Here is a 21,199-nt window from a genome sequence, read left to right as displayed (position 1 = left end):
TCCTTGGGAAGCAGAGGGCAGGTGGAAGCAAAAAACAAACCCCTCCAAATTGTATTTGCTTAAAGTTTACAAGGATTGGGTAAGGTTAATTTGGCGATTAGGGAAGGTCAGGGTTTCAAAATGATCGCCAGTCTCGCATAGTTAGATAGTGGAACTCCCTGCCCCAGGACGTGGTGATGGCTGCCAACTTGGAAGAGAGGAGTGGACATGTTCATGGAGGAGAGGGCTATCCATGGCTACTAGTCCAAATGGATACTGGTCATGATGCATACCTATTCTCTCCAGGTTCAGAGGAGCATGCCTACTATATTAGGTGCACTGGAACACAGGCAGGATAATGCTGCTGCAGTCGTCTTGTTTGTGGGCTACTAGAGTCACCTGGTTGGCCACTGTGTGAACAGACTGCTTGACTTGTGGACCTTGGTCTGATCCTGCATGGCTTTCCTTATGTTCTTATGGAGGATGGGGCTGCCAACTTGGAAGGCTTTAAGAGGGGAGTGGACATGTTCATGGAGGAGAGGGCTATCCATGGCTACTAGTCAAAATGGCTACTAGTCATGATGCAGACCTATTCTCTCCAGGATCAGATGAGGATGCCTATAATATTAGGAGCTGTGGAACACAGACAGGACAATGTCGCTGCAGTTGTTTTGGGGGCTTCCTAGAGGCACCTGGTTGGTTGCTGTGTGAACAGACTGCTGGACTTGATGGGCCTGGGTCTGATCCAGCAGGGCCTTTCTTATGTTTGGCCCCTAGTCAGACCAGGCTTAGAAAGTGCCTCCATAGCCAGCTCGCTGGCTCCCCCTACTGTATGGTCCCTTTGGTTCCAGCTAGTCCTACTAAGGTTATCATTTGTCCGGTTCCTAAATTGTATAGAAAACATCAACTTCTGGAAAAATACCCAGGACTGACTCCAGACATTTTGTTGCCCTGAGCAAAGAATTTATTTACTAACTGAATTTATCCCCTGCCTTTCTCCTCCAAAGGGATCCAAAGCAGCTTCCGACATTCGCCTCCCCTCCATTTTATCCTCACCACATCCCTGCAAAGTAGGTTGGGCTGAAAGGGAGAGACTGGCTCAAGGTCACCCAGCAACATTCCACTGGGGATTTGAACCTGGGTCTCTTTTATCCTCATAACAACCCTGTGAGGGATGTTAGGCTGAATGTGTGACTAGCCCAAGCTCACCCAGTGAGTTCCCATGGCAGAGCGTGCATTCGAACCCAGGACTCTTGGATCCTAGTTTGGCATTCTAACTACTTCACCACACTGGTGGCTCCTGAGATAAACCCTTACTAATGGCTGGGAGAGAGCTGAGCCCTTGCAGCGTCCTCCTCAAGCAGTTGTTGGGGTTGCTTCGCTGGAAAACCAGCCCCGCCCAGATCCGGAAGGAGGATTTGCTGGTCACAGAATGCCCAAGGAAGAATATGCAAAGTTCGAACATCTGGTTCATCCATCATTTCAAGGTGGTTCTCAGGCAGGCAGGCAGGCATTATTATTATTATTATCATAGACTAATTTTAGAAGAAGAAGAAAAAAAGTTGGTTTTTATATGCCAACTTTCTCTATCACTTAAGGAAGAATCAAACCGGCTTACAATCACCTTCCCTTCCCCACAACAGACACCCTGTGAGGTAGGTGGGGCTGAGAGAGCTGTGACTAGCCCAAGGTCACCCAGCTGGCTTCATGTGGAGGAGCGGGGAAACAAATCCAGTTCACCAGATTAGCCTCCGCCGCTCATGTGGAGGAGTGGGGAATCAAACCTGGTTCTCCAGATTAGAGTCGACCGCTCCAAACCACCGCTCTTAACCACTACACCAAGCTGGTTCATGTTCTAGTGACCTCAAGAACACATGAAACTGCCTTATACTGACTCAGACTATTAGTCTATCAAGGGCAGTATTGTCTGTAGCCAACCAAGGTCCCCAAACGTTTGGGGACTTTTCACACCACCCGCTGACAGATTTTTTAACTAGAGATGCCGAGGATTGAATCTGGGACCTTCTGCGTCCAAAGCAGGTGCCCTGCCCCTGGACCACGGCCCCTCCCCAAACTTGTTTTGTGGGCCACCTGTTGTTCTCACTCTGCGAATAAGCCAACTGTGTTGGTAACAGTTTGTGAACCAAACTGGGCAGAAACTCACTATAGGTTCTGTGACTTTTATATTGGCACAGATCTTAAGGAAGATGCATCTCAGCTGTGGCTTCAGATCCATGTGGTTCGCTTTAGCAGGGCTCAGCAGAACATCAAAGAATAAATCCACGCTTTGAAGAGAATGAAAACAGACAACTAAGGCAGCGAGTGGGATAAGAGGCTTGCAAAATTATCAATGAAATGACAGCTATTTTCCCCCCTTCTTCTCATAATGCTGGGTCACCCCAGAACAAGCTTCAGCAGAGGTGAAGGTCGCTGGAAGTTGAGAACAGGCAAAAGGAAGAACTTTCACAAAACACAGCTTGTGGAACTCACTGCCACAGCATGCAGCAATAACTGGCTGGCTGACATGTTTCTTTTTTAAAGGATTTGATTCATTCATGAAGGAAGGATCTATCCAGTGTGTTGTAGTGGTTAAGAGTGGTGGTTTGGAGTTGTGGACTCTGATCTGGAGAACCGGGTTTGATTCCCCACTCCTCCACATGAGCAGGGGACGCTAATCTGGTGAACCAGGTTGGTTTCTCTGCTCCTCCACATGAAGCCAGCTGGGTGACCTTGGGCTAGTCACACTCTCCAAGCCCCACCTACCTCTCAGGGTGTCTGTTGTGGGGAGGGGAAGGGAAGGTGATTGTGAGCTGGCTTGATTCTCGTGGTTGAGAAAGTCAGCATATAAAAACAAACTCTTCTTCTTCTAAGGCTGATATCCCAGACAGAGGCAGTCCATGTTCCTCCATGAACCTCCATGTTCAGAGGCAGTCTACCTCTAAGTAGCAGGTGTCTAAGAATTGTACCCCAGTCCCTTGCTAGCATTTTGGTTCAACCTGGATTTAACATCACAGTGCTACTCTGCGACAACTGGAATGTATTCCTTTGATTTGCAGGGCTGAGAAAGTCTAATCTTTGGGAGATAAGCCAGCTGTCGCCAGTTGATGGCTATACTCCCTAATAACACAGAAAAAAAGAAGAAGTTGGAGAAACCACTGATAGAAGACAGGGGGAAAATTGTGCAAAGCACCAGAGGTTACAAGGCGTTTATCTAATAACTTGTAGCTACTCCAAAATTTTACAAAATTATCCTTAAGGATAATTACTTCATTTCTGATGATAGCTATGGTTACAGCCCGAAGAAGGATATCGAAACGGGATACTAGCCGGCAGACCTGTCGCTGTTCTGGGTCTGTGTTATATTATTAACACTTTTGCTTTTTGCATTTGTTCAGTATTTGCATACTGTAATACATGTTTTGCAATTTATTTGAACCGTTGTTGTTACTACTATTTTGTAAAATTTTGGAGTAGCTACAAGTTATTAAACGCCTTATAACCTTGGGAGTTTTGCATATTTTTTTCCTGTATACTCCCTAATATCCAAGGCTATTCTCCCAATTAACTGCATACCACATCAATTAGTGCCTTTTTCAGTATCACCTGCGGACTGGCATGAATCATGGAACTGCAGCCAGAAATTCACACTAGCCCGTTACCCTGTGACCTTTTGGGTCAGATAGCAGGAATCAATTACATCAATACTTTAATGTTTATCTCTGAAATTCGATTGAATTAAGAACTCATTACACTCTGAATTTCATAGATAGAAATGGTTTGCCTAAGCAAACTGTGGTGTCCTGACCTGCATACCAGCAGTATGTCCCATCACATTGGTTCCCTGATTGTTCCATAGGGCGTCATGCTGGGACTCTGAAACTTTGAGACTCTGATACTATGCTGGAAAGAAGTTCATCTTTGGAGAAACCGTTTGGAAACTGGTAACCTAATTGGAGCTGTGGACTCTGGTCTAGAGAACGGGGTTTGATTCCCCACTCCTCCACATGAGCAGCGGAGGCTAATCTGGTGAACTGGATTTGTTTCCCCATTCCACATGAAGCCAGCTGGGTGACCTTGGGCTAGTCACAGCTCTCTCAGCCCCACCTACCTCACAGGGTGTCTGTTGTGGGGAGGGGAAAGGAAGGTGATTGTAAACGGGTTTGATTCTGCCTTTAATGGCAGAGAAAGTTGGCATATAAAAAAACCAACAAAAAAACCAACTAATTGCCTTGCATTGTGATTTTGCTTTGCCTGCATTTTGCTTAAATTTGAACCAATGCCTTAACTGTGCAGTTAGAGTTTGTATTATAGCTTTGTTATTTTCTTTGTTTCGCTGCTCTTGTATTTTGTCTTATAAACCTGTACGACTTTTAAATAAACGTCCTTAACTTTTGCTTTTGTGGCTTATTTGACTCTTGGAAGGCTTCATTCTAAACTTATTTTTGCTATAACTACATTGTGGGTCCTACTCTGCAAGTTTGGTGTTGTTAATTAAACCTTACAAAGGGCTGGAGGCTTGCTCTTTGGCTTCTAACAGACTTTGGGTCCTGAAAAGAGCTGGTGGCAGTCTACCCTCCTGGGTTGTGAGGTTTTCAGAAGAATAAGAGGAGGAGGAGGAGGTTGGTTTTTATATGCTGACTTTCTCTACCACTTAATGAAGAATCAAATCAGCTTACAATCATCTTCCCTTCCCCTCCTCACAACAGACACCCTGTGAGGTAGGTGGGGCTGAGAGAGCTCAATGCACGCTGTGACTAGCCCAAGGTCACCCAGCTGGCTTCATGTGTAGGAGTGGGAAAACCAACCCGGTTCACCAGATTAGCCTCAGCCACTCATGTGGAGGAATGGGGAAACAAACCCAGTTCTCCAGATTGGAGTCCACCGCTCTTAACCACTACACCACGCTGGCCACCCAGACTTGTGAATTGTGTGAACACTACTGCCCTAACATGACAACTCACAGAGCGACTTCCTCTGCAGCTTCTCCGCAGCAGGTGCCTCATGACCTGCTTGTGGCCACTTGGGAAACAGAATAGATTTTTTTCCTTGTTATTTTCTAATGGTGTTCTCAAGAATGAGAGCTGCATCTCCTTGCAAATGCAAGTCTTTCTTCTTTCAAGCATCCCTTTAACAGTATCCAATCTTTGCCGCATCTTTTGTTGCAAAAAACAAACCCACCTACCCGATAAAACTTTTCGCTGCAGACATACCTATCCCCAGATGAAAAAACAAGCCCTTCAAATGACAGGTATAAATGCTTCATTTGAAGGTGATGAGAACAGATGGGAATGCTTCATCAGAAGCTAACCGGATCCTTCTCCAACGGATGCAAAAGAACCCTTGCAGCATACGAAAGTGTGTGCAATGGATGGGACGGGATGCACATGATTCGAATTCAGCTCTTGTACTCCCAAGGAGCCGCAGCGGGAATATCTATCAACCTGCGGCGTGCAGATTTCTCCTTGACGTGCTGGGACTGGGAAGAGGGGCCCTGAATCACAGCTTTTTGAGGTTCATTTCATGCTTCATGCTGCCCTGGTAAATTGTGAAAAGCATATGGAATAAAGATGATGAAAAACAGCCCCAAGGTAGCTTGCAAAAGATGTGGCTGATGGCGGCACTTTGTGAATCAGCCGAGCTATAAGTCCCTAGCCCCTCTGAATGGGGTAGGGACAGCTGGTTCCTTAACCATTCATCTCCCTCCTCTCAGCTATTTGGGGCGGGGGGGGGGATGCCATCAAGTTGCAGCCCTCTTCACCACTGGTGGGAGGTTTTTGGGGTGGAGCCTGAGGAGGGCAGGGTTTGGGGAGGGGAGGGACTTCAATGCCATAGATTCCAATTGCCAAAGTGTCCAGTTTCTCCAGATGAACTGATCTCGGTCAGCTGGCGATCAGTTGTAATAGCAGGTGAGCTCCAGATAGTACCTGGAGGTTGGCAACCCTAACTCTGTGGCAAGGGTGTCAAACACAAGGCCTGTGGGCTGGATCCGGCCCCTTGAGAGCCCTTATCCAGCCCGCGAGCCAGCTGAGGCAGCCACCCCTCCCCACTCTCGATCTGGCCCGAGTGAGGTCTGGCCCGGCCCGACCAAGTGGCATTAATGTCATCTCTGGCCCTCGTAACAATTGAGTTTGACACTCCTGCACTGAAGTCCCTCTCCTCCCCAAACCCCGCCCTCCTCAGACTCTGCCCCCAAAATCTGCTGGTATTTCCCAAATCAGAGCTGGTGACCCTACTGGAGATTTTTTGGGGGGGGAGCCTGAGGAGGGCAGGGTTTGGAGATGGGAGGGACTTCAATCCCATAGAGTCCAATTGCCAAAGTGACCATTTTCTCCAGGGGAACTGATCTCTATTGGCTGGAGATCAGTTGTAATAGTGGGAGATCTCCAGCCACCACCTGGAGGTTGGCAACTCTAAGTGCACCTTCATTCTTTTTGAAAGGCAGGTCAAATGTTTTTTGAATTTGCCCTCACCTTGGTGGCCCAAGCAAGCCTGATCTTGTCAGAAACTAAGGGGGTTACCGCACTTGTATTCCCAGCGATGCATTAAGAGTTTGAAAATGTTATAAAAAACATTGCTTTAAAAGGGGTTTTGGATACCACGGCTTATAAATGGTTGGAAGACGTCTTCGCAGCTAAAGGGGCCAAACAAAGTGTGAACAGTATTTTTTATAAAGTTTTCAAACTCTTAATACATTGCTGGGAATACAAGTGCAGTAACCCCTTAAGAAGGTTCAGCTCGGGTTAGAAGAAGGAGTTGGTTTTTATATGCCGACTTTCTCTACTGCTTAAGGCAGAATCAAACCGGCTTACAATCACCTTTCCTCCCCTCCCTACAACAGACACCCTGTGAGGTAGGTGAGGCTGAGAGAGTGTGACTAGCCCAAGGCCCTCCAGCTGGCTTCATGTGGAGGAGTGGGGAAACCAACCCGGTTCAGCAAATTAGCCTCCGCCGCTCACGTGGAGGAGTGGGGAATCCAACCTGGTCCTCCAGATCAGACTCCACTGCTCCAAACCACTGCTCTTAACTACTACACCACGCTGGTTAGTATTTGGAAGGGAGTCTTGAGCCTGGACTTTTGTTCCAGTGTTGTCATTTAGCTTGCTTGGGCCTTTCAGAACGGGAGGCAAATCTTTGAAATGTAAATGACAGGCATCAATAATAAACAAACCTGTCGTCTCTGAACTGGCTCTGAAGAGCTCTTGAACAGAACGCCAGGTGAGCGTCTCTGCGCTGGTGCCAACACTCATGTTTTATCACGTACCATGGCACTCGAAGAGCAATAAAAGGGGTTTGGCAGGAACATTAATCTTTTGTCTCCTCTGGGGCCAGAAACAGCTTTGGAAGATTTTAAAGTGCTCCCAAGTAAACAGCAACACTTGTGGATGCAAGCGGACACAGCATGAGAAAATGACATTCAGTGCTCTAGGAAAAAACGACCGTTTGGACTTTTATGCATGGCTGTTTCACGGGCGGTCACCCCTCCAACGACTTCGGGTCGTTGGGTTGATTATGCATGCCGTTTCCGACCGTCATTCCCCCATGTTTTGCCTGTGTTTTCAGATACCTGTTTTAACTCAAATTTGAACACGCGGGCAAAACATGGAGAAGCGCAGGGGGAGAGCGTTTCCTCTGACGGTTGGAAATGGTGTGCATACTCAAAACAAAGACCCGGAGTCATCGAAGGGGTGACGGTGAGTGAAACAGCCATGCATAAGACCTCTGTCTCCAGGCCAGGAGTGACCAATCGGCAGCTGCTCAACAAAGTGGACTGAAATGGGAGGGGCCGTGGTTCAATGGTGGAGGATTTGCTTGGGATGCGAAAGGTCCCGGGTTCAATCCTCAGCTCCTCCAGTGCAGTAGGGATGTGAAAGACCCTAGCCTGAGACCCTGGAGAACAGCTGCCAATCTGAGTAGACAAGCCTGACCCTGATGGACCGAGGGTGTGAGGCAGCTTCAAATGCTCATCTGAGGGACAGCTAGGGTTGCCAACCTCCAGGTACTAGCTGGAGATCTCCTGCTATTACAACTGATCTCCAGCTGATAGAGAAGAAGAGTTGGGTTTTTTATATGCCGACTTTCTCTACCACTTAAGGGAGAATCAAACTGACTTAAGGGAGAATCAAACCTTCCCTTCTCCCCCCTCCACAACAGACAACCTGTGAGGTAGGTGGGGCTGAGAGAGCTCCAAGAGAACTGTAACTAGCCCAAGGTCACCCAGCTGGCTTCATGTGGAGGAGCGGGGAAACAAATCCAGTTCACCAGTTTAGCCTCCACCGCTCATGTGGAGGAGTGGGGAATCAAACCCGGTTCTCCAGACTCTACCGCTCCAAACCACCGCTCTTAACCACTACATCATGTTGGCTCTCAAACTGTCAGACCCTCAAACTGTTGAGCATCTAGAACCCTGGACAGAGCGGTGGTTTGGAGCGGTGGAGTCTGATCTGGAGTCTGTATTCCCACCGATGTATTAAGAGTTTGAAACTGTTATAAAAAATACTGTTCACACTTTGACCCCTTTAGCTGTGAAGACGTCTTCCAGCCATTTTTTAGCCGTGGCATCCAAAAACCCTTTTAAAGCGATGTTTTTTATAACATTTCCAAACTCTTGATTCATTGCTGGGAATACCTAGTGCGGTAACAGCCTCACTTGTCATACTTATAATTTCCAAGGCTCCTGAAAGGGCTGGGTACAGCATAAGGATGAAATTGAACAGGACCTGCTATAGGCACTAAAAATTAGGAGGGAGCTTGTCGGTAGAAAGCTCCTGTATTTTCCATTGTGTGCTTTTTGTTCTCTTTTTGTTAATTAAGACTGAAAGCCAGCAGCCACGACTTGGCCATCCGTATCGACTTCGTGCAGCTCCTTGCTTGTTATGCATTAATATGATTTGATACCCAGCCATTCCATAGAAAGATATGACTGAATAGAAAGACAGATTGAATAGACCTGGGATTCCTGTCACTTTCCCAATGCGGATTTCTCCACACCCACTACCCCTCTGCATATCACACCTGATCCAATCACCCCGGCTAATGTCATTTACCTGCTATTGACATTTATATGCTATTGTCATTGGGCAATAGCCACACCTAAAATTCTTCGCCACACCTAAAAAAGGATATTGCAGAGCTGGAGAAGGTGCAGAAAAGAGAGACCAAAATGATCAGGGGGCTCGAGCAACTGCCCTGTGAGGAGCATTTAAAACGCTTAGGGCTGTTTAGCTTGGAAAGAAGGCGGTTGAGGGGAGACATGATAAGAGGTCTATAAAATTATGCACGGTATGGGGAGAGTGGACAGGGAGAAGCTTTTCTCCATCTCTCATAATATCAGAACGTCGGGTCATCTGCTGAAGCTTGAGGGTGAGAGATTCAAAACAGAAAAAATAAAGTATTTCTTCACACAATGTGTAGTTAAATTCTGGAACTCCCTGCCCCAGGATGTGGTGATGGCTGCCAACTTGGAAGTCTTTAAGAGGGGAGTGGACATAGGGTTGCCAACCTCCAGGTGGTAACTGGAAATCTCCTGCTATTACAACTGATCCCCAGCCGATAGAGATCAGTTCACCTGCAGAAAATGGCCTTTTTGGCAGCTGGGCTCTATGGCAATGAAATCCCTCCCCTCTCCAAGCCCTGCCCTCCTCAGGCTCCGCCCCAGAAAGCTCCTGCCGGTGGTGAGGAGGGACCTGGCAACCCTAAGTGGACATGTTCATGGAAGATCCAGCATGGCTTTTCTTGTGCTCTCTACTTAGGGATAGATGGACTCACATTCTAGCTCATACACTGACAGAAATTTTGTTCGTCTTTAAGGTGCTACTGGACTCTTGGTCTTTTCTACTGCTACAGGCAGGGGGTTACCGCACTTGTATTCCCAGCAATGTATTCAGAGTTTGAAAATGTTATAAAAAATACTGTTCGCACTTTCTATGTATTCCCACCGATGTATTAAGAGTTTGAAAACGTTATTAAAAAATACTGTTTGCACTCTGTTTGGCCCCTTTAGCTGTGAAGACGTCTTCCAACCATTTATAAGCCATGGTATCCAAAAAACCCTTTTAAGCGATGTTTTTTATAACATTTTCACTCTTAATACATTGCTGGGAATACAAAGTGCGGTAACCCCCATAGACTAACACGTCTACCCATCGTGACCTATCAGTCACTCCATAGTGGCTCAAACCACCAGATGCTGGAGCAGACAGTGGCTCTTGTACTGATCCCCCCCCAATTAAGAAAGCCCAAATACAGTTTTCTCTAGCAAATTCTTCCTCAACTGCTAACAGGTGTGTGCCTTTTGCCTCTCCCATGACAGAGTCGAAAGGGAGATTGTAAATTCCTCAGGACAGAGGATTTGTTCTGTAAAAAAAAAATCATTTTTGAAATTCTGCAAAGGACAGTATGTACCTCGATCACGCTAGGATTAGTAATCTGCATTCCACCTTCTCTTTCAGCTAGACCCTGGCTCTAAAGAACATGAAGTAGCTCTCTTTTGCCACCTGGTGGAACTCTTTCCAACCCAGAGAGCCGGCACATCTGCAAAATGAAATGCAGAAATGTTCACGTCGCCTGGCTGAATCAGCCAAGGGTCCATCGAGTCCGGTGTTCCATCTTCAGTGTGGGACCCAGCGTGGTGTAGCGGTTCTGAACGGTGGTTTGGAGTGGGGGACTATAATCTGGAGAACCAGGTTTGATTCCCCACTCCTCCACATGAGCTAATCTGGTGAATTGGGTTGGTTTCCCCACTCCAACATATGAAGCCAGCTGGGTGACCTTGGGCTAGTCACAGCTCTCTTAGCGCTCTCTCAGCCCCACCTACCTCACAGGGTGTCTGTTGTGGGGAAGGGAAGGTGATTGTAAGCCAGTTTGATTCTGCCTTAAGTGGTAGAGAAAGTTGGCATATAAAAAGCAACTCTTCTTCTTCAAAAGCAACTGGCTATGTAAACTGCAGAAGTGACACTGACATGAAATGTTAAGGATGCTTTCATGACAGTCAAGGTGTAGTCATGTGCAGATACCCCCAATGTCATGGAGAATCCATCTGCATGTTTGTAGCACTTCTAGGACAGCTATATGGGCTTTTCCCAATCCCCAAGGGTAAAACTGGGAACCACTACCAACAAATTCTTTTCAGACGTAGTGATATTCACAATTCCAAACTCTTTGCCGGGGCAAACTAATGTGCTGCAAGAAACAGATTTAATTAAAGGCCCAGAGTAGCCACCCACACAGGAGGCTGCCCATTGCATCTCTGCATTATGCCATGCCATACTCAAAACATACTCTGCTTTGTCCTCCTTCTAATCAGACTCTGGTGATGTGAAAGACCCCTGCCTGAGACCCTGGAGAGCTGCTGCTGGTCTGAGTAGACAATACTGACTTTGATGGACCAAGGGTCTGATTCAGTATAAGGCAGCTTCATGTGTTCTGTCCATGTGGGCACTTGGAGATTTTGTGGCTACCCTGAGTCTCCACCCAGCAAGGACCCTCTCTTCCTTGCTCCTGTGTAACTTACTTCTCTCTGGGTGCTTCCACTGCCACTAACTAGTCTTCAAATGTACCTCCTGCTAAAGACGGTTACCTCAGCACTCTGGAAAGTGTCCAGAGGAGGGCAACAAAGATGGCGAGGGGGTCTGGAGACCAAGTCCTATGAGGAAAGGTTGAAGGAGCTGGGTATGTTTAGCCTGGAGAGGAGAGACTGAGAAGTGATATGATAACCATCTTCAGGTACTTGAAGGGCTGTCATATACAGGATGGTGCTGAGTTGTTTTCTGTTGCCCCAGAAGGTCAGAACCAATGGGTTGAAATAAAATCAAAAGAATTAGGAAGAACTTTCTAACAGTTAGAGCGGTTCCTCAGTGGAACAGGCTTCCTTGGGAGGTGGTGAGTTCTCCTTCCCTGGAGGTTTTTAAACAGAGGCTAGATGGCCGTCTGTCAGCAGTGCTGATTCTACGACCTTAGGCAGATCATGAGAGGGAGGACACCTTGGCCATCTTCTGGGCATGAAGTGTGGGTCACTGGGGGTGTGTGGGGGAGGTAGTTGTGAGTTTCCTGCATTGTGCAGGGAGTTGGACTAGATTACCCTGGTGGTCCCTTCCAACTCTACGATTCTATGATTCTTTATTTATATACAATCTGTATTTCTCATTGGGACTCAAGTGAGGCAGAGTGCACAATGTAAGTCAATGCCGCATTTCCACTTAAAGGCTCTGCCTTGTTTACAAGACTCCTGCGTCACTCACACTAGCTAATGTGGGGACCCAAGTGCTTAGGGGGTGCAGGGATCAACTACTGCCCCTCCCCTTATTTTTCCTTGATAAGCCTGACTGAATGTGGGTATAGAAATCAGACTGGCAGCATTCAAAATATTTGTTCTGTGTCGTCAAGTCACAGCCAACTTATGGCGACCCCTAGTGGGGTTTTCAAGGCAAGAAGAAGAAGAGTTGATTTTTATATGCCGACTTTCTCTACCACTTAAGGGAGAATCAAACCGGCTTACAATCACCTTCCCTTCCCCTCCCCACAACAGACTCCCTGTGAGGTAGGTGGGGCTGAGAGAGAGTGACTAGCCCAAGTTCATCCAGCTGGCTTCATGTGTAGGAGTGGGGAAACAAATCCAGTTCACCAGATTAGCCTCTGCCACTCATGTGGAGGAGTGGGGAATCAAACCCGGTTCTCCAGATTAGAGTCCACTGCTCCAAGCCACTGCTCTTAACCACTACACCACACTGGCTCACCAAGAGATGTCACAACCCTGATATTCATAGAATCATAGAGTTGGAAGGGACCACCAGGGCCATCTAGTCCAACCCCCTGCGCAATGCAGGAAATTCATTCCTCCCCCACCCCACATCCCATCACCCCTACTCCATGCCCAGAAGATGGCAACAAAACCCTCCAGGATGCCTGGTCAATCTGTCCTGGAGGAAAATTGCTTCCTGACCCCAAAGTGGCAATCGACATTACCCTATGCATGTAAGAAAGGGCCACGAGAGCCAAACACTGACGCAGCCTCCCATCCAAATACTTGCCAGGGCCAACCCTGCTTGTGTGTGTGTGTTAAGTGCCATCAAGTCGCTTCCGACTCAGGGTGACCCTATGAATGAAAGTCCTCCAAAATGTCCTATCTTTGACAGCCTTGCTCAGATCTTGCAAATTGAAGGCTGTGGCTTCCTTTACTGAGTCAATCCATCTCTTGTTGGGTCTTCCTCTTTTCCTTCTGCCCTCAACTTTTCCTAGCATGACTGTCTTTTCCAGTGACTCTTGTCGTCTCATGACATGACCAAAATACGATAGCCTCAGTTTAGTCATTTTATCTTCTAGTGTCAGTTTAGGCTTGATTTGATCTATAACCCACTGATTTGTTGTTGGTTTTTTTTTTTTTTGGCAGTCCACGGTATCCGTAACACTCTCCTCCAACACCACATTTCAAAAGAATCTATTTTCTTGCTATCAGCTTTCTTCACTGTCCAGCTTTCACACCCATACATAGTAATAGGGAATACGATGGCCTGAATTAATCTAGTCTTGGTGGCCAGTGACACATCCTTACACTTCAGAATCTTTTCTAGCTCCTTTATGGCTGCCCTTCCCAGTCTCAATCTCCTTCTGATTTCTTGGCTGCAGTCTCCCTTTTGGTTGATGGGGGAGCTGTTAGCAAATGGGTTGCCAATCTCCTGGACTGGTCATGGCAACCCAAACAGATGCGTACCACCACTGTTCCATACGCGTGCCAAGCCCCAAACGCTATGGGGAAGGCTCCCGCGTCTGCCAGTAAGATTGACACGAAGGCTCCCATGCATCCCGCGAAGACGGCAGCTGAGAAACCAAGGCCAGGTCTACCCCTCCAGCGAACCAGAGGGAATACATTTTCCTGTGTGCCTTCAGAAAAGCAGGAGCCATCTTGAAAGGAGCTGTCTCACGCGTAGTCTGCACCAACACCCCCCCTCCCCAGCCTCATCAGCATGATTGATAGCCCATCAGAAGACATCCTGATACCAACGATGAGTCGTTCCTCCAGCTATGCAAAGTGATGAGCCCCGGACATAGCGATGGCGCGCGAGAAACTCCTGACTCTCCCAGAATTGCGCAAATCAATCGAAATAGGATAGTTTACTCAAATTGCCCTCACCTCACCCCGGCAGCTGATCGTTAGTGTTTTTGTCACCTTTTGTCACAAGGGAACCACGAAGGGGTAATCCAATCACCCAGCCCCCAGAGAACAGTATATCTGGGATCCCCGCAGTCCATAACCTTACCTTAGGTCTTCCCCTTTCATACTGACTGTCACTCTGTCAGAGAGGGCAGCCATGCTCGAACACGCAGGGGACCCCCCCTGCTCCCTTTTTATTTCTCTTAGCCTAAGGAACTCAGGACAACTACGCTCCAAGACAGGTGAAATATTCCCCATCATCGTAAGTCTGCCACATTGGCAAAAGTCTCTTCCTACCTTTTGCTCCTAGACTCTTTGTATGTTTGTATTGCCACATTGAATGCTCGGATTACATAAACTCTCTTAATTTGGAATCCCTTGCCTCTGTCATTATTCTAAGGTCACAGATTCCAGCTCTGGTATATATTGGTTGTATCCCGCTATATAAATATTATAGTTACCGTATGCGCGCTAATTCCCCAATCAAAGCGCATTTCGGCTAACAGAGCCAAGGAACAGAAAGTCTTAAACAATTTCAGTTTCCTCATTGTCAACCTTAAAGTTGTGTAATTCTTCTGTAGTCATTACTTTTGTTTTCTTGATGTTCAGCTGTAGTCCTGCTTTGGCACTTTCTTTTAACTTTCAGCAGTAATCGTTTCAAATCTTCACTATTTTCTGCCAATAATGTAGTGTCATCGGCATATCTAACATTACTAATGTTCCTCCCTCCAATTTTCACTCCACCTTCATTTAAATGTAATCCAGCTTTCCTAATTATATGTTCTGCATATAGATTGAAGAGATAGGGAGATAAAATACATCCTTGTCTGACACCTTTGCCAATTGGAAACCATTTCGTTTCTCCATATTCTGTTTTAACTGTGACCTCTTGTCCAGAGTACAGGTTGCACATCAAAACGATCAGATGTAGTGGCACACCCATTTCCCTAAAAACCAACCATAGCTTTTCATGATCCATACAGTCCAAAGCTTTGCTGTAATCTATGAAACACAAGCTGATTTTCTTCTGAAATTCTCTCGTATGCTCCTTTAACCAGTGTATATTTGCAATATGATCTCTAGTGCCTCTTCCTTTTCTGAAACCAGCTTGAACATCAGGCATTTCTCGTTCCATATATGGTAACAGCCTTTGATGTAAGATTTTGAGCATCATTTTACTTGAGTGAGAAATTAATGCGATGGTCCGATAGTTGCTGCAATTTGGCCATCACTGCATATTCAGCTAATTTCTCCAGCCAGTTATCTGTTGACGGGGTTGCTTCTAACTTCCAATGAGATGCAATTATCACTCTTGCCACTGTAATCATATAGCTAAGCACCCTGCTTAGCTTCTGAGTGACAATACTGCAGTCCTCGACCTAACAGTGGACATACCCTAAAGACAGTTAGAATAAAGCCAGGCTGTTTATTCTTGGAGCTGCGAATTCAGGAACAATCCATTACCTTGGTTTCCTTGTGTGGGGTTTCTCGCTTTTGTTCAGCAATGCACGGCCATGGCTGCCATTACAATGGAGCTCAGGCAAGATGGCTGAGAGAGCTTCTTCCTCATGGTCAGGGGGTTTATAATCCCCCAAAGGAAGAATTGTTCTGTCTCTGTTGGCCTCCCAGCCTTTGTGGCTGGTGTGTGTGTGTTAAGTGCTGTCAAGCCAACTTATAGCAACCCTATGAATTAATCATCTCCAGAACGTCAAGACGAAGAAGGCTGTCCAATTTTAATTATTATATTGAGCCTAATAGCAGCCTAAATAGCCCAGAATAGCCTGAGCTAGTGCATCAACAGAGGCATAACATCCAGATCACGAGATGTCACCATTCTGCTGTACACTGCATTGAATACATGAATCGGCCTGATACTGAATCAGACCCTTGGTCCATCAAAGTCAGTATTGTCTACTCAGAACCGGCAGCGGCTCTCCAGGGTCTCAGGCAGGGGTCTTTCACATCACCTACCTGCCTAGTCCCTTTAACTGGAGATGCCAAGGATTGAACCTGGGACCTTCTGCACGCCAAGCAGATGCTCTACCACTGAGCCACGGCCCTTCCTTTCAGGCCACACCTGGAGTATTGTGTGCAGTTCTGTGGGCCTCACTTCAAAAAGGATGTGGACAGAATGGAGCGGGTGCAGAGGAGAGTGATGAGGATGATCAGGGGCCTGGAAACCAAGCCCTATGAGGAAAGGCTTAGGGAGTTGAGAATGTTTAGTCTGGATAAGAGGTTGAGGGGGGACATGATTGCCCTCTTCAAGTATTTGAAAGGTTGTCACTTAGAGGAGGGATGGGAGCTGTTCCTGTTGGCAGCAGAGGATAGGACTCGAAATAATGGGTTTAAATTGTGAGAGGAAAGGTACTGGCTGGATATCAGGAAAATGTTTTTTACAGTAACAGTTGTTCAACAGTGGAATCAGCTACCTAGGGAGGAGTTGAGCTCCCCCTCACTGGCAGTCTTTAAGCAGAGGCTGGACAAACACTTGTCAGGGATGCTCTAGGCTGATCCTGCATTAAGCAGGGGGTTGGACTCAATGGCCTGTACGGCTGCTTCCAACTCTATGATTCTATGAGTTCATCAGATCTCAGAAGCTAAGCAGGGTTGGCCCTAGTTAGTACTTTGATGGGAAGACCACCAAAGAAGTCCATGGTGAGCCCTCATGGGGTTTCCAAGGCAAGAAATGTTCACAGGTGGTTTTGCCATTGCCTGCCTCTGCATCAGGACCCTGGACTTCCTTGCTCCCATCCAAATACTAACCAGGGCCACTCCTGCTTAACATCACAGATCTGATCAAATTGGGCTATCCAGGTCAGGGCAAATGAGTCATATTCACCCTTCTTTTCCCTTGTATACCTCTTAGCCAGTAAAAGGCACTTAGCACTCTCCGAGCATGTAGAGTGCAGATCGGATCATTGTAAAGTTTTATATGAATTCTGGGGCATAAGGGGGCTTGGACTGGGGGCGGGGATTTGGCTCAGGGCCCTTCCTGGGTGGAAGACAGATCTGCGCCAGTGCAACCTCTTCATACCCATCTTCCATCTGATTCTCTTCGGAGCAGACCAAGGACAGTAATTCATTGCTGACGCTCTGGTTTTGAGGTTCCTTAGCTTGAGGGGGGCTAGAGAACCACCTTCCCTTTTAATTCCCTTAACTGCTCCTCCTTGATTGCCAAGAACAGGCTGCCTGGATGATTAACCAACTAAACACACCACCGGAGTTTTAAAAGAATTTATGAGAAAAATGCATTCAAAGTAGTAAAAAAAAAGGCGTGAGAAGTAGTTGCTTGCGTAACAGAATGGCAGTTCAAAACCATGGGAAAGGGCCAAAGGATTGGGGTTTGCTCAAAAGCCAGTGCCATGTAATGGAGAATTACATGCAGAGTCATAGAGCATAGGATTGCCAACTCTGGCTTAGTAAATTCCTAGAGATTTGGGGAAGGATGAGATTTGATGGAGGGGGATTCAGCAGTCCCTAGAAAAGACCCTTGAAAGCAGCCCTTTCCTTCAGGGGAACAGATATCTGTGATCTGGAGATCAGCTGTAATTCCAGGAAACTCCAGGCCCCACCTGGAGGTTGGCAACCCTAACAGAACAGCTGGCTCACTCGCACTGGAACAGGTGGGTGTGGCAGCTGCAGTTCTGGAATTTAAACGACTCTCTCTCTCTCTTTCTTTCTCTCTCAGCAAAACAAAAACCCTGAGATGTGGCCAAAAGTAAACTAACTCCGGGCAAACAGTTCCAAAGGAAGCTGGGCAAGAAAGAAAAAGTAAAAAAAAAGAATGCAACAGAATATTCCCTAATGCAACTTAAACTGAGCTGGTCCATAGTTCAGCCTTTCTTCTTGCCGACTGCTTTAATGAAACTGCCTTTAAGGTGGCAAAATTCTGTGCCCCTGATAGACATTTAACCTAAGCCTTGAAACACCACTTCCCCAACCAGAAGGTATTGTGTTGTTGATTCCTGATGTTGATCTGAGCCCTGCCATTTAGCCAGAGCCTCGGGGGTACAGGGGGAGCTCGATGATAATGAAGAGGCCACACAGAACACTTTAAATTTCCAAGATGCTGTAAACCAGTGGTTCCCAACCTTTTTTTGACCAGGGACCACTAGGACTTTTTTGTTCAGTGCAAGGACCCCAAGGTTCAAAATAAAAACTCTGAGAATTTGAAAATAAACTTTAATCATAACTGTTAGTTAAACATTAAGCTTAGAATAATATTTGAATATATATATTTATAATAGAGAACTTTTAATTGAAAATATTAATTTATTATGGGTTTATAACTTTGTTTCGCGGACCTTAATTTAGTTCTCGCGGACCCCTGGGGGTCCACGGACCCCTGGTTGGGAACCAGTGCTGTAAACGCATAAAAGTTATTACAATGCACTAAAAATTAACAACACTATTTACCGAGTACACGTTTTTTTTTAGTTGTATACATCAACTTCCCTTTCAGTGCACAGGGGGAAATCTCAAATCAGCACTAGCTATTTCACTGAAAAAAAATCCATCTTTATTTTATTTTTTAACTAAGAAAATGTAGATGAAAATGTTTATAACGTGCTGCAGAAAATGCAAATTTTAAAAATACAAGAACAATAATTTTTTAGCAGAGTTCTGCCTTTTTCCCCACACAAGTTCTTCTATCTAAGCCCTGATCCTCCAACTGTACTCTGCCAGCGTCAAAATGCTCAAACCCACTTTGAAGAACACGCAACTCTACATAATTTTACTTGCAGGAACAAGAAGGAAATGCCACCTCGCCTGTTAAGAAAGTAACACGCTTGCCTAGAGCCAGTGTGGTGTAGTGGTTAGGAGCGGTGGACTCTAATCTGAAGAACCGGGTTGGCTTCCCCACTCCACATGAAGCCATCTGAGTGACCTTGAGCTAGTCATAGTTTTCTCCGAACTCTATCTCACAAGGTGTCTGTTGTGAGGAGGGGAAGGGAAGGAGACTGTAAGCTGGCTTGGTTCCCCTTTAAAAAGATAGAGAAAATCAGCATATAAACACCAACTATTCTTCTGAGAAAAAGGGCTATTACATTTTAAAGCATGTTCAACTAAACCATGCGGGATTTCCAAGGGGCAGGCAGGGGATTTCCGCTTGCTCTTCTTCAAGCTTTGTTTAAAAGCTGCAACACAGGGTCTTATTTCCAAAGAGCCAAGCTGGTTCCATAGGAGGGCCTGGTGATTGATTACAGGTGCCTAGGTACTCCACATTTCCCCCAGCAATCCAAGAGTCTCCGCCAGCACAGGAAATGGAATTAGACACTGAAAGATGTCAATTCTGCCTCTTCTCTCAAGCTCAATTCGTGAAGGCCAGACCAGACATACAATGCGAATGTCCAGTGATTTTTAAAACATAATTGTTAGGCACAGGGGGGACGGGGGACTGGCACTCTGAATACAGAACTGCCACCATTTGATTTGGTCCCAATCCTTCTCAGCGTGGTGTAGTGGTTAAGAGCGGTGGACTCTGATCCGGAGAATCAGGTTTGTTTCTCCACTCCTACACATGAAGCCAGCTGGGTGACCTTGGACTAGTCAGAGCTCTGATAGAGCTCTCTCAACCTCACCTATCTCACAGGGTGCTTGTTGTGGAGAGGGGAAGGTGATTGTAAGCCGGTCTGAGTCTTCCTTAAGTGGTAGAGAAAGTCAGCATATAAAAACCAACTCTTCTTCTTCTTCACAAGAGGATTCATAGACTCATAGAGCTGGAAGGTACCCCAAGGGTCATCTAGTCCACCCCCTTGCACAACGCAGGAAATTCATAGCTACCTCTCCCCCCCGCACACACACACCCTCCCAGTGACCCCTGCTCTAGATTTATTCCGAAATACTTGACAGCTTGGTTGCTTCCAAACTGGGTTCCCCACTCCGACACTGGGAAGCCCCCAATTTAAACACTCCACCCGCCACCCAAGGAGTGTATGTGGGCTAAGTGCCACTTTCAAAATGGTGGTGTACTAATGTCTGGATTCCCCCCCCCCTTTGGCCCTTTCAAGGGCATTTTTATTTTCCCAATTGAGCTGTGCAACATAACTTAGCTAGAAAAGAGCTGTCGGGCCACAGGGACAGCATGATCTCCGTTGGGTCTTTGCTTGTGCGTAGACGTTATGAGGAAAAAGGGAAAGGGGGCATCTGCAGCTGAAGCAGTTGCCGGAACTGGCATAAAGAAGCTCCGATATGGGGAACTGCCGGTGCTGAAGTTAGGGTGCTTGTTGTTGCTATTGTATGGCAGCCTTTGTTTTGAAAACTTGACGCCTTTCTGACACGGTGGAAAGAAACAGGCAGACAAAGCAATACACAGGTTTCTGCTCTGAAGAATTTTCAACATATCTGAAGAACTTTCACCCTGACCTGGGTGGCCCAGGCTATCCCGATCTCATCAGATCTCAGAAGCTGAGCACGATCAGCCCTAGTTAGTATGTGCATGGAAGACCATCAAGGAAATCTAGGGTTGTTATGCAGAGTCAGGCAAAGGCAAACCACCTATGTATGTGTTTTGCCCTGACTTGGATGGCCCATCAGATCTCAAAAGCTAAGCAGGGTTGTCCCTGGTTAGTATTCGGATGGGAGGCCACCAAGGAATTCCAGGGCTGCTATGCAGAGGCAGGCACTGGCAAACCACCTCTGTTAGTCTCTTGCCTTGAAAACCCCATAAGGGGGTCACCTTAAGTCAGCTGCGACTTGACAACACTTTACACACACGAAGAACTGTCACTGAGTTCAGAAAGGGACCAGGGGAAAATGGATGGTTTAAGTGTACTGGCAAAATTAGGTACCCAAAGGTCAAGAAAAAATCAACACCCAAGGCCAAAGATGTCAATACAAAATATGTATATGTTTATTACAGGCTAAAATCAATTCTATAAGGCCCTGCAATAGCCTACCAAACCAACACGTTCATGTAAACATACAACACAAATAGACATAAAATCACAAAATTAAGACTTTATGGATTTTAGCCTGTAATAAATTTTGTATTGATATAACTTTTATATTGTATAACCGTTGGCCTTGGATGTTCTTTTTTTTTTTTAACCTTTGGGTACTTAATTCTGTTGT

Source organism: Euleptes europaea, chromosome 5 (assembly GCF_029931775.1).
Source record: "Euleptes europaea isolate rEulEur1 chromosome 5, rEulEur1.hap1, whole genome shotgun sequence".
Classification (NCBI taxonomy): domain Eukaryota; kingdom Metazoa; phylum Chordata; class Lepidosauria; order Squamata; family Sphaerodactylidae; genus Euleptes; species Euleptes europaea.
This window is presented reverse-complemented; position numbering follows the sequence as displayed.